The sequence below is a fragment of the Diaporthe citri genome, assembly GCF_014595645.1.
Source record: "Diaporthe citri strain NFHF-8-4 chromosome Unknown scaffold_15, whole genome shotgun sequence".
In the NCBI taxonomy this organism is placed as follows: domain Eukaryota; kingdom Fungi; phylum Ascomycota; class Sordariomycetes; order Diaporthales; family Diaporthaceae; genus Diaporthe; species Diaporthe citri.
Genome location: NW_025064860.1, coordinates 416,257 through 426,712, shown reverse-complemented (window position 1 = coordinate 426,712; position 10,456 = coordinate 416,257). Strand labels below are relative to the sequence as shown.

General features: G+C 19.0%; 1 non-coding gene across 1 annotated transcript; it reads left to right on the top strand.

Annotated features, from left to right (window-relative positions):
• Window positions 1-551: 551 nt before the first annotated feature.
• INS49_005204 lies at window positions 552-622 on the top strand. Its single transcript has one exon. It is a non-coding gene; the product is annotated as a tRNA-Gly (tRNA).
• Window positions 623-10,456: the final 9,834 nt, after the last annotated feature.

Below are 10,456 nucleotides of genomic sequence, written 5' to 3'. Positions count from 1 at the left end.
ACCGTAATAAATAAGCTATTATTATTCTTTTTAAGTTTTATAATATTAAGTTTTATATAATTATATTATAAGTTTATAATATAAAAGGACTTTAAATATATATTATAAGCTGGCTTAAGGTTGTTTATAAAAGATGCTTAAATAAGGTTTATATTTAAAGTATAAAGAAAGAGGTTTGCTTTTCATTTATACCCGCGCTAAAGCCTATTTTTATAGGGCTAAAGCCCGCTGACTAATCACAATGGGCAAAGCTTAAACCGTAACACAGGCAGATTTCTAGGAATTGCGACCAGCGTTGGAGGCTGGTGTGTAGATTGCGGATTTCGCATATTGTGGAAACAGGAAATCCAAGGTCGTTAAAGTTAATAATCCCGCCAAGAGCCCAGCGCTAAGAGCCCAGCGCCGAGGTACTTGAAGATGGGACCCAGAAAGTGCAGGTACCTTCGCCTAGGCCGCCCGCATGAGCCACCCGTGGGTAGATCCTTAGCATCATTTGCGGGGAGCAATAAGATTTCCCAGAAATGGTACATGACCATCACCGCCTGAAAACGGCGCCAGTGGTTTAGCGGTAAAATCCATCGTTGCCATCGATGGGCCCCCGGTTCGACTCCGGGCTGGCGCATGGCTTTTGCACTTTTGCATCATCTTGACTCGGATAGTATCTCAGTTTGTGAGGTTCATGGTTTTGCAGAATCTTTTGATTTAACATGATGTTGCGACGTGGGTCTCCACAGCTGCGCGTAGCCATCCACCTTAAGAGGTTACATTGCACAGGTTGTGGGCCTGATCGGCCTTTGTTGTCTTCCTGACTTCCATTCTTAGGCTCCTAGATGATTTTCATATCTGCAGGTCAGCGAATATCAATTCCTACTGCACACACCTGTTTCCACAACGCTAGTGATTTGTCTAATGTTTAGGCGAGACCTTTTATGTTCTACCCTTAGGAAGTTAAAGCTTAACAAAATAGAGCTATTGTGAAATCATTTAGATAGCCAGGCTATCCTCTGGCATATACTTGTTAATCCTGTTCATTGCATTAGCCTGAGCGTTACCTATTATACATGGCTATTACGTAATGTGTTACTTTGAGCCTTTAACTTTCAAGCTTATTTTGCTTAGTTTGAGAGGTACATTGATTGATGGAGTAATGTATATGGCTTAGGAGGAACTTATTAGAAGCGCCCGAGCTACTATAAAGCCCTTGAGTTAGTCTTGAGGGTTCGACAAACTCTATTCTCGCTGCTTTCCATGAAAGTATCACATAACCCAGCATCCAGGGTTCAGACGGTTGAGATGCGAATAGGCTGAATTAGGAGATTAGATCGTCATCACCGATTGAAAAGTTGACTTAAACATGATCCAGCTTAAGAATATGAGGCCGTTGCCTGTAAGTACCATTAGAGTGTTGAGATTGTCAAACCAGCGGACTACAAGAACTAACCTCCGAGTTACCAAAATGCAAGCAACCTAGTAAAGTGACTATTTAAAATGTGTAGCTGGAATACATAATACAGGATGTCCTATATATATATAGGTGTGTATCTATTTGCATTAATAAATCTAAATTTAATTAATTCTAACCCTGAAGTTTCTTTTATTCACTCTTATCACAAGACTTTAGTCTGATGAGACTTCTTGGGTCTGAATTGGCAGTATGAAGTCTCCAATACTGCGATGGAAATGGGGCGCTGAGTCTGGGACGCAAATTAGGGACAAATTTTGCTAATGATCTAGGCTTAAAGAGGCGGGTGTTTTAGTTGCATCGTGTGGTCTTAGCTCTATATAAGAGACGCGAACCATTCCACTTTAGCACGTTAGGCTGACCAAGCTCCCAGGCTCCCGGTAAGGTGGCTGACTAGCTTCTCTATCGCTGTCTGTGGAAAACGAAGTGCAGCCCCCCCCCCCTGTCATTTTAACTCGTGTTCCCCCCTCCGCGGCAAAATCTTAAATTTAAAATCCAGCTATATTTTATTATATCTTTATTAAAGAATTATTTATTATAATATAAAATATATTTTTATAATCTTTATTAAATATATTATTTAATAATATATATATATAATTAAATAAAGCATTACATAATAATATATATTATTATAATAAATTTATAAATTAAATGTTATATATATATATATATTTATTAAAAGGGTTTACTTTATATAAAGATTTATTTTAATGTTTTAAGATAAGTAATTAATAGTGGTAATAGCTAGTTTCTTTTAAATAAAGAGCGTTTTATAAGAGAATGTTTAAAACATCCTTATATAAATTAAAAAGATTATATATTATTACTAACACTTTTTATTTTTTAAGAAATAAAGCATACCTATACTTAATCAACTTATTAATTTACTATTTAATTATATTATTTATAAAATAAATATTATTCCTTAGTTTTCTTATTAAATAAGTAATTTTAAAAAATAAATATTACTCCTTGGTTTTCTTATTAAATAAATAGTTTTTAAACCTTTATAACATTATCTTTTAATCTTTTAATTAAATAAGTAATTTAAAAATAATCTTAATATACTTCTTAATCCCTTAATTAAGTAAGTAATTTAAAAAATAGCATTACTTTTTAAATCTTAAGTTAAGGAAGTATAGCTAACCCTTTATATTAATATAAATACCCTTAATCTTTCTTACCTTAATAACTTTAATTTAAAGCGCTTACTTTTTAATTATTCTTTAATAAGTAAAAATAAAAATTTTTAAAGTTTTTTATAAGCAAACCTTTTTAAAGCCTTAATTAAAAGCATATACCTTTTTAATAACTTAATTTAAAGCATATAGCATTTTAATTTTTTTTAAATTATTAAAATAATATAACTATGCTTTTTAAGCGCTTTAAAAAGGAAAAAAAGAGCGGAATTAAAGATAGCGATATTAATAAGTTTTAAAATCCTTATTTAAATTATATTATATTAATAACATTCTTTAAATATTTAATTTATTATTACTTAAAATACTACTTAAATTACTTAAATAAAGGTAAAAATTAAACCGCTTTAAAATATAAACATTAAAATTAAATGCATTATAAAAAAGAAAAATAAGGGTTATAATTCCATTAAAAAGCGCAATACTTTTTATATAAGTTATATAAATAATACTGCTTTTAATAAATTCATTAAAAATTACCTTAATATTAATATTAATATTAATAATTATTATATTTAATATAATTAAGGTAATAATATTTATATAAATATCCTTAAAGTTTTAATTTTAATTATGCTTTATTTTTACGTTTTTTTAAAAAGCTAAGTTTAAATATAAGAATTTAAATACTTTAAATAATATAATTTAAGCATAAAAGACTTATTATAAGCTTTATATTAATAATGCTTATAATAATATATTTATTTATACTTATAAGAATAGCAATATTAAGCTTAAGTTAATTCCTATTTTAATTTAAAAGCTTATTTAATAATATGCATTTAAGCTTGCTACTTTAAGTTCCTTAACTTTAAGTACTTTATTTAAAAAGCATATTTAAAAAAATAAGTTTAAAGAGTTTAGCTTTAAGGAGTTTATTTTTAAGAAGTTTAACTTTAAAAGGTTTTTTAATAAGCTTTAAAAGTAAGCTTTAAATTATTTATAAAGATTAATTTACTTAAGAAATTAAGTTTTAAGTATTAAATAATATTAATATTAAAGGAAAACTTTAAAAAATATATAAATAATAAATTAAAATCTATATTATAAAACTTGTTTTTAAAAAGTAATTATAAATTATAAAATTTATTATTTTAAACTTATATTTTAAAAAATAATTTATTAAATTTAAAAGATTTATGCTAATTTTAATTATATAACTTTTCCCTTAATATAAATTATAAGCTTATTATAATTTATAAGCTTTATAAAGGTATTATTTAATTTTATTTTTATTTTTATATTAATTAAGTTATTCTTATTATAAATTTATCTTATTTTACTTATTTCTTATTACTTATAAAATTATTTTAATATTTTAATATTAATTATTAAGCACTTTTTAATTATAATTTTAAGCTTAATTAAATATTTATATAATAATAAAAAATTTATATAAATAATAAGGAGAATTAATAATAATAGCTTTAAAATAATAAAATTAAGCATTATTTATAATATAATATTAATATTAAACCTTGTTATTATATTATATATCTTTAAAGCAAGAATATTATAAATAACTTTTTTATATTTTATTAAGCTTTAATAAATAAAATTAATGCACAACATAAAATTATTACTTTATAATTTCTTATTTTTAAAAGTAATAATAAAATTAATTTATAAGCTTAAATTTATTATATTTATTAATAATTTATTTATAAAAATATATAACTTAAGTATGCTTAAATTAAATAAGATATATTTTAATCCTTAATTAATATTATTAATTTATTATTATAAATATACATTAAGCTATTTATAATTATTTTTTAAAAAAGGTTTTATTAAGCTTATGCCGTTATAAATAAATAAAATAAAGCTTTTAATTATAATAATATTATGATTTAAGCTGCTTAAGCTTATTATAATTTATATTTATTTCCTTAATTTATATTTTTTTAATATATAATTTTAAGTAATACGCTTTAACCCTTTTAAATAAGGTTAATTATATTTTTATATTAAGTAATTTTATAATTATTAAAGTTAAGATTATTATTATATATTAAAAACATTAATGCTTTCCCTTTAAGCTTAATAATATATAATTAAGCATTTTTTTCTTTTTAAAATAAAAAATTATAAAGCATAAAAGTATTTGTAGGAATAATGGGTGTCGTTTATATGGAGGACTGTTTGGGACTAGGCAGCTTTAACCCGTTAGGATGCCCGGCAGGCAGCAGCCCTGGCGCTGCATACAAAATAGCTAGCACAGTTAGGCTTTCTGCCTTCCTTTCTTTCATAGTTAATAACAATCAACCACTATACCAACCAAATGTCGTATTGCAATACGTAACCCAGCCAACAGTATTATTTATTTATATTCTTATAATGTTAAAATTAACTGCATTATTTATTATAATTAATAAGTAAAAATTATATAAAGATATGCTTATATATAATTATTTATATAAATAAGGTTAGTAAATTATAAATTAATATATATTTAACTTTATAATTTTATAAAGTAGCTTAATAATCTTAATAATAATTTCTTATAAATAATTATTAATTAATTTACTTAATAATTAAATAATAATATTCTTTTAAAGCTTAATCTTTAATTATATATATATTTACATAATATTTTGCAAGGCTAAAAGCTAAATTTTTAAAAGTATTTTTAAAAGTGTTAAGGCTAAAATTAATTTTATGCTTATTTATTAAATTATTAATAATTAAGTTAAAATTAATAATTTATTTATATTATTATATCCTTGTATAATTATTTTTATTTTCTTAAATAAATTAATAAGTAACCTTTTAATCTTATATATAAGGTATGCTTTAAATATTTATGCATTATAATAAAGAGTTTTATTATATTATTTAAATATAATTACTTCTTTATTAATTAATTTTTATAGCATAATTACTATAAATACTTTAAATAAAGCATTTAATATTATAATAATAGTTTTTCTTTATAATTTTAAAGTAAGTTTATAATTATTAATTTCTTTTTATATAATATATTAATTTAGCTTATTTATTAATCTTAATAGCTTACTTTTTCCTTATTATATTATTAATAGCTTATTAATTTACTTTAGGTTTATTAAGTATTTATTAATAAAAGCTTAATTTAATTATATTTTTTTCTTTATATAAGGATATTGCTATATAAGAGAAATTATAATATATTTATAATATTTAATTTATAAAGTATTTTTAAAGTATATTTAATATCCTTATATGCTTAATTTTTATAAAATGCTTTTATAACTTTTTAAATTACTTTTATTTTTTAAATTATAATTAATATTAATAGGGATAAATTTATTATTTTAAGGTAAGCTTTAAAAATAAATAAGGTTAATATAAGCTTATTAAGCCTTTCAATATTATTTATTACTTTAATAGCTATTTATAAAATTGCTTTTTTTATTATAATTATATTAAGCTTGAATTATAAGATTTAAAATATATATTTTAAGGGTTTATAACATTTCTTTGCTTTCTTAATTAATTAATATACCTTAATTAATACTTGCTTATACTTTATTTTTATAAGCCTGGCTTTTTTGCGAAACTTATTTAAATTAAATTAAGTTTTTGCATTATAAATAATATAATTCAGTAGTTTTAAGTAAGTATTTATTTAAATTTATTTAAAAGCTTTTTAAATAATCTTTATAAAGATATTATATATAAATAATATATTTTAAAAATTAATTCCGTTATTAATAATATATAATATTAATTTCTTATTTAATAAATATATAATATTTATAATAATAATATAATTAAAATCATAATTATTTTAAAGTATAAATTTAAAGTAATAAGCGCTGGTTAAATATATTTAATATTAATAATAAAACCTTTTAATAAATTTTATTATTTTTTAATTTATATCTTTATAATTTGCTTTTATAAGTAGCTTATATAATTAATTTATTAATAAATAATTAAAGTATTTATAAAAGCATTATAACTTTATTTTTATTAAATAAAATATAGCATTTCTTAAGATATACTTTAAAAAGAATTATAAGTACTTAAACTTTATTATTAAAGGAATTAAAAGTCCATCTTTAATATATATTATTTCCTTAATTACGTTATAAACCTTAATATTTAATTAGTTTATATTTCTAATAAAGAATAAGAAAGGGATATTTAAATTTATAATATAAAAAAGAATTAAATTAAAGGTAGTTTTAATAATTATAAAATTAATTAAAGTTGCTTTGCCTTTTTTAAATATAATTTATACTTTATTATTAATTAAAGTATTAAGTTAAATGCTTAGGGTTTTTTCTTAAAGCGCCTTAAATTAATATTTCTTAATAATTAAGATTTTTATTATACTTATATTTAAGAAAATACCTTAAAAGGTTATAATAAAGCAACTTTAAATAATTAAATTAATTTTTAATTTTTAATTAAGTTTTAAAGTAATAATAATGCTAATAAAGTAATAAATAAATGCTTAGTTTTTAAGGTAATAAATTAAATATTAATTATTGCTATTATCTTTTAAGTTATTATTATTTTTATTTTTATTAACTTTTTTAATTCTTAAATTTATGCCTTTTATATTTATAACTTATACTTTAAAATTATTATTTTAATTTACTTAGTTTTATTTATTATTCTTATTTATTTATTAAAAGCTAAAGTATTATTGCTTTATAATATCTCTTTATATAAAGTAATTAATTAATTAATACCTTTATTTCCTATATATAATGCATATTTTAAAGCTTATGGAAAAATTATTATAAGGTAAAAGGCTTTTTCTTTACATTATTGCTTATTCTTTATAGCTCCTTTTTTAAAAATGTTTTTAAAAGCATCCTTTAAATCCTTTCTCATATTAAAGTATTAATTAATTATATTAAATTTGCTAAAATAATTTATTATATTAATAATTTATATATATTGCCTTTAGCTAGTTAATAATATATATAAAGTTTTATTTTAATTATTTTATTAAAGTTATATTAAGTGTAATTATAATTTATTATATTAGTTTTTATATTTAGTTTTAATATTAAAAATATTATTTTAAGTTCTTAGGAATTATAATATGTTTTAATTATTATAGCTTAAAGTTATTTATTTATATTTTATAATATTTTTAATGCTTTTTAAGCCTTAAATAAAGTATTAAATAAGATTTAAAGTATTTCTTTATGTATTTTTTTAGGATTATTTTTATTTATTTTAATTATATTAAGCATGTTATTTATTTAATTATTACAGTAATATTAATAATTTATAATAATATTAAAGTATAGCTTAATTTTTAAATAAGTATTTTTAAAAGTATCTTTTTCTTTAATATATTAAATTTAATATAATTTTTTTAAAAATTATTTTAAATCTTAATAAGTTAATTTTATATGTTTTATATATATGAAATATTAAGTAAACTTTTATATTAAGCATATTATAAACTTATTTTATATAATATTATTTTAATAAATGTAAAGGTATGAAATTTAATGCCCCCGTGAATTCCAGGGGAATATATAAGGAATCTACCTATATATATATACATACAATAAATTCATAGCGAATTTACTATAAATTCACCATAAATACTAATATTTATAATGAATTTACTATAAAAGTATTATAAATTTATAATTTTTTATGAATTTATAATAAAATTACTTAACATTCATTATTACCTATTTATATTATATTAAATTCCCCTTAGCTAATAATTTGCTTTTAATATAATTTCTTAAACATTAAAGTAATTAATATAAATTAAAGGGATTTAAGATAATAAAGGTAAATAAGTTAAAAAAGAATAATAAATAAATTAGCATTAACTATATTATTATATAATAACTATAATATATTAATATTTATTATTATAAATACTTAATTTAAAGGAACATTAAATATATAAGTATGTTATTATAATTTAGCTAGCATATTTAATATAATAAAAGCAAAATAATAATAATGTTAAAGAATTTTCTTATAAATAATGCTATAAGCTAATTATTATTTTTAAGTAAATAATAATATATACTTTAACTTAATGCATTAATAAAACTTAATTCATTTTTACTATGCTTAGTAAGTAATAATGCGAATTATATAAAGTAAACTTATAAAAATAAATAATTATAAATTAATTTATTTTAAAATGCATATAAAGAGTATTACTGCGCAGTAAGTAATATTAAAAGGTAATAAGGTTTTAAGTTTAATTTATATAAATAATAAAAGTTTATAAACTTTAATATATAATTATAAATTTATTATAAAGTTATAAAGTATAATTTAAAAACTTAAGTTAGCAGCGTAATTAATATAATTATATATTTATAAGCTAATTAAATAATTATATAAACATTATTATTATTAATGCGCCTTTTTTTTATAAAAATATATTTATATTATTATAAACTCATTAATTTATTTAATAATAAATATATTAATCGCTAAAAGAAACTCTTAAAATAACTTTTCTTATTTATAAAAGATTAATAAAATAAAGCTAAAATACCTTATAATTATCTCCTCCTTATTTAATATATATTATTTAAGCTTATAAGGCTTATATATCTTTTTAATAAAACATAAGTATAATTATATAATTATAAAGGCTATTATATTATGCATTACTTAATTAATATTAATAGTATTGTTATTAATGTAAAAGTTGCTTATAACTCCTTAAATTATATTTATTACTTTATTATTAATATTATTAATTATTAAATTAACCTTATTATTAATTAATGCATAATACTTTACTATGTTATAAATCTTAATATAGTTAATTAAGCTAGTTATATAATAATGCATAATATTTTAATTAGCGGTAATTAAGGACTTATTATACTTAGTTTTTTAAATGCAAGTAATATTAGCTTAATTAATTTTATTTTTATTAATATAATAAGTCTTAATTATATTAAAGTTGCAATTTATATATAGTAAATTATATAAGATAAAGTTAATTAAAATATAATTAATCTTATTATTTAAGTTAAAGGATTGTAAGATATTAATAACCTTATATAAATTAATAAAAAGAATATATAGAATTAAGGTTATTATAATATACTTATTATAAATAAAGATAATAATAATATATTATCTCTTAATATTAAGTATATTATTATATTAAGTAAAATGGCTATTAATTAAGTTAATAATAATAAGATAATATAAATTAAACTTAAAGTTAATAATCTTATTAAACTTATTTATAAATATAATAATATTTATATAAAAGTTCTTTATTTTTAAGAAAATAATAATAATGGCTAAGTTAACTTTCTTAAATTAAATAGCATTAACCTTTTTCTTTATAAGTAAGATAAATAAGTTATTATAATTAAACTTAAAAATAGTTAAATATATAAGCTTAGCATTTTTTTTATTATTATTAAGGAAGTTAATAATTGCTTTATGCTTATAATTAAGGATAATTAGGTTAAGATTAAGGTTAAGATAATAAAAAATATTAATAAAAAACTAAGGCTTTTAAGCCTTATTAAAAATTTAGCTAACCTTAATAGCTAAAATTAAAATAGCAACCTTATTTATTTTAATGCCTATAATTTACTTAGCTAAGTATATATTTAAGTTTTTCGCTATATAAGTAAAGATAATAATAATAAAAATTATAATAATAACCTTTTTAATAATAATTAAAACCTTTTTATCTTAATAAATAAATTAATTATGCAAATTACAAGCTTAATTCTTAAAAGGTATATTAAATTAATAATTTCTTAAAGTACCTTAATATTAATTATTAAGAGAAAAGCTATATAAGTATAAGCTTAATAAGTTTGCATATTAATTA